Source organism: Acanthochromis polyacanthus, chromosome 16 (genome assembly GCF_021347895.1).
Source record: "Acanthochromis polyacanthus isolate Apoly-LR-REF ecotype Palm Island chromosome 16, KAUST_Apoly_ChrSc, whole genome shotgun sequence".
Taxonomy (NCBI): Eukaryota; Metazoa; Chordata; class Actinopteri; family Pomacentridae; genus Acanthochromis; species Acanthochromis polyacanthus.
Genome location: NC_067128.1, coordinates 8,494,776 through 8,499,666, shown reverse-complemented (window position 1 = coordinate 8,499,666; position 4,891 = coordinate 8,494,776).

Below are 4,891 nucleotides of genomic sequence, written 5' to 3'. Positions count from 1 at the left end.
CTCCCCTGGTGGGATGTTTCTCAAGAGGTTATTACCGAGTATGAGGAAAGAGGAAAAACACGTTGGAGGAATGAAACAACAACAAGCCTATCTCCACCCACCAACGCTGAAGAGCCCACCCTCCGGAATTCACAAGCTTTGTCCCTACCCCCAACCCATCCATCCCAGCCCCCGCGCAAAGGCTTGTTTTTGAAGATGCTTCTAGTTGGAGGCCTCCGCAGTGGCCACAGAATTACTGTTTGGGTCAGAGGATTGGATACCAGTGTCAGATGTTATCCACTCACTCATATCCTGACAGGACTTTTCTGATTAGAGTCCAGTCAGTGGAAATCCCAGCAGTGCAGCTCAGTGACGTGTGCGAGACAGTGATGGGGAATCATTCAGATTTGGGTGGCTGGGGTGTGCCTGTTTGGCTCCAGAGGCGACTGAAATAGTAAAACGGAGATTAGTGGGGATTTTCAGACACCTAAAGTCACAGTGAGGTCATGGAGAAAAAAAAATTCAGAAACATCTCAAAGTCATGTTGGTTGTAGAAATTTGTGTGAATTCCCAAAAGAGGGTTAATAAAGCATCTATACTTTCTAAGAGAGAACTTCTTTAAGTAAAGTTTGCTGAAAATACAGCTTTTCTGATTGACTTAGTTTAATGTTCAACAGCTACAGAAAGTTGCATTTTAACCACTTTTTTATTCATCTCAATGCAACATAATAGCATTGTTTTCTAGCTTTTCTGAACTTCACATCAAATTCAATTTTTCACTTTTTTTGCCTGTGGAGAATTACATTAAAAAAAAGGTGTAATTTTTCTCCCTTTTTGCTGCCTTTATGTTGTTACGTTACATCAGTCTGTTTTCCAAGTTTTCAAAACAAAAAGACCCTCTTTTGGTTTGAGATTTAGCAAAAAGTGACTCAACAAAGGTTCTCATATTTACAACATAAGCAGCTTTTCCTGTTTTTAAACTGAACTGAAAATCCAACTTTGTTTCTTTGCATTTGTTGTTTGTTCATAAGTATCCCCAACGCCTAGTCCTGCTTTTCATTTGCATTCATTTGCATTTAGGAGGTGAGTTTGTATCAACTCCAAATCAATCCCTTTACAACGTTTCAGTACTTTTGTGCAGAAGAGGACATTTTACAACAACAGCAGCTTTTCTCATCAAACTTTAGCCAAAGTTGAAGAAGCATTTTATAGCATGACTATAAGGTGGACAAGATGATTCTAGAGATAAACTGGAAATAGTTCTACTTCTTTACATTGATTGTTTCGGTTAACGCCAGCTAGAAATCATGCTTGAGCTAAAGAATGACACAGTTTGAAGACTAATTTAACTTCAGAGCAGTTTAGTTCCACTTTAGTTTGTGAAGATAAATACTGAAAGGAATCTTTGTAGTAGATTTTTTGGAGAAAAAAAGATAATGATCTCATATTGGCAACACAACTATGAATTAGCCTGTTTCTATGAACTTCTTTTGTTTGCAGTGATCATTCGGTTTACTATCAATCCCACTTTTGCCACTTCTGTATTTTCTTTTAATGCTACACCTCGGAATTGTTTTCAAACTTTACATCAGTGAATGGAGGGGTAACTGAAAAAAGAGCAGCTTTTTATATGAGGTTGAATTTTTTTTTTTTTAACAGAACTCTAAATTTGTCTGTTTTTAAAATGAACAGACAATACCACTTCTCTTTCATTCATATTCTGTGTTCCACAAGTTTAACCACCTTTTATCCGCGGTGATGCTGCAGGATAAACATGTTTCAGACATGTTTTATCTCCACACTGATCTTTTTTCCACCTTTTTATTTGTGATAGTTGAGCAGACAAAAATAAAAGCTTTTACATAAGGTTTTGCAAAAAGGTTTTGGAACTTGTGGTTCTATAAATTGGTCTATTTGTGAGAAACAGTAGTTATTTTTGATGCTTTTTTTTCCAGATTACCTTTGAAAGTTGTGCTGTGTAAATTCTTTAAGGTAAATGTAAGCTTCCTTGACTGAGCTTACAGTAAGATTTAGTTCAAATTTAAGGTGAATTTAGAAGAATGTAGAAGAATAAATAATACGCTTTGATCATAATTGACTGTGCAAATAAGCGTAGGTTACAGATTTGTGCAAACCCTGTAGGTGCAGAATGAATTTCAGCTACATTATGTTCTGATCTAGAATTCAGAGAATGTTTCTCTGTTCAATGTTGTTTGATTAACTCACAGTATAGAATAGAATAGAATAGAATAGAATAGAATAGAATAGAATAGAATAGAATAGAATAGAATAGAATGTGCTTTATTGTCATACAATGTACAATAAGATTGGAGAGCTTTTCCTTTTCAGTGCAAACATAGCACAAGATAAAAGTCTTTAAAAATCCTAAAGGCAGTGCAAACAGTCTCTATTTACAAATATGCAATACAGATGTCACAAATGATGAATATCTTTAAAAAATATGTGAGAATTGTCAAGAAAAAATGACATATTGCACTGTAAAAAAAAGCGCGTTGCACACTTTAGTATGATTTTTTTGCACAGGGGGAGTGGATGAGGTAGTATGAGACGTTTGATAGAAATGATGTGTTTTAATTGTTCTCGGTGCTTTCACAGCCTGGAATCATTTTTCATAGTCAGCAGAACCAACTTTGTGTGTAAAAGATGTAAAAAGAAAAGTGTATTGTAGCTTAAAAACTTTTTAAAAGGAAAGGAAAATGGCACATTTTCCCTGAAATGTTTTTAAATAATGTGTTTTGAGGTTTATTGAACATCAGGCAGTTGAATTATAGCTTCTGTTTAAGTTTTGTGTATTTTTGCTTTATCTCTACATGTTCAAGTCCTGATTTTAACACCAACTTTTTGGTTCTTTTACTCGTCAATATAAGAAGCTATGAGGAAAACCACTGCAGTTGTCCAAATTGAAGTCTGATTTTCATGCATTTAGTCGCCTTGACCAATAATCTACATTTATGAGCACCTCAGGAACACATGCAGATTCCTGAGTTGTTTGAATACCAACTTTCTGAGCAGACTTTGTAGTCTCTCACCCCATCTAACCTCACCCAACCCCCACTCCTCTCCCTGTAGGCTCCCAGAGGAAATTTGCCTTTACCCTGTGTTGCTATCAATGCAGTTCAAAGGGTTCATTGAGTCGGTCTCTCTCTTTTCTCCTTTCTTTTTTTGGGTGAGGGGCTTGTTTTTTGTCGTTTACTTCATGCATTCCAGCTACCAATCCTTCACCTTTTTTATATATATATCCTCCACAAAGAAGTATAAACAGGGGCTGGCAAAGCAGGTCATCCAGTTCAGGGATATTATTTTTGTTTTTAAGGAATTGGCATGTTAAATTTTTTTTCAAAGCAAAGTTGGGATCTTTTGCTCAATCGTTTAATCCATTTTTCTTTTTTTATTCTGACTATCGCTCTTTTTTTTTTTTTTTTTTTTGACTGGGCTGAGGTTTCATTCACATCCTTGAGTGTTCCTGATTCTCCCTGGAAAACAAAAGGAATTATTTACATTTTTGTCCAAGTTTTCCTCTTTTACCTTCACAGATTTCGTTAAGAAATATTTAGACTGAACGAAAAAAATGTGCTGAGCAGCTCACAGAGAGCCATGTGCTCTTTACTGGACCACAAAGGTAATCCAAAACACTTCCACGAACTTTCTGCTTCATTTTGTCGCTTCTTTGCTTAAAAATGCAACAAAACCGACAGCTTAGATTCAGATTTGATATTTGTGTGTGTGTATAAAGGGTGCTTTTTGCACGATTTTCAATCCGACGCATTTTCAGCAGCCTGTAAACTGATTTTAAACCTCAGCACATCCATTTTCTATTTGACTTTTGAGTGGGCATCAGCGAGAGAGAGAGAGAGAGAGAGAGAAGAGCGAACGAATGCACTTTTTGGGGCGTAAATGTGGCATTTTAGGACACGTTTGAGTCCTGAATGTAAAGTTTCCTGCAGCATCAGTAAACAGGCTGCAAAAGTCTGAATGAGTGACGTCAGAGAGGGGGGAGGTTGGAGAAGAAGCGCCTGTGCAGTCGGTGCGCCAAAAAAACTGCGCACAATGGGACCAAATATCCGCTTCCGTCTCACCAAATCGCCCTTTTTTATTATTTCGTTTTACATTTTTTTTTTCTTTCTTGCTGGGATCCCTTGCTGGTATGTTTTACCTTTTCTTTTCTTCATGACTTCATTTAGCCCTTCTAAAACCATTTAGTCAGCTTTTGTGAATGCAGGCCTTTAACAAGCTCTACTGATCGATGCATTTCCTGATCGAAAAATGACGCTATTGGTCGTTTATTGTTTCTTATAATAAGCTAAAGGTTGAAAACAGCGATTCAGAGGGGATTTAAATGTGTAAACTGTTGGTTTTAAAGCTCTTCTTTTTAAATTATTCCTATATAAGGAGATTAGTTCTAATAAATTCTCATTTTTCCTCAGTAGGCTTCATTGCAGTCGCATCTTTTAGGTTATTTATTGGCTTAATAAAAGAAGCAATCCATCACTTTGCCATGTTGTTAAACGTCGGTCATTTCAGGTAAATGGAAAGCAGATTGTGCAGCTTGACATGTAGGTGAGATGGCTAAATAGACGAGTTCAGGGTGGGTTTAAAAAAAAGAGAAAATGCTCTCACCTGTAGGAGAGGTAGGAGAAGAAGTGGACATCCTCCCTTTTTTCTCCGTGAATGGGCTGATAGGTGGCACGTCGGTTTCTCCCAGTGGCCCTTCTGGTTGAGCAAATGCAGAAGGAAGCAGCACTGCTGGACTCCAAAGTGTGCCTGCATGCGCTCTAGTTTGAATTACATGTTTGGGCTGACTTTAACCTGCATGGCGCATGAAGCCCAATGACCGGCTGGAATCAAAGAGATTTTCCATGGATGAATATTTTATAGTGACTCTGTAACACAA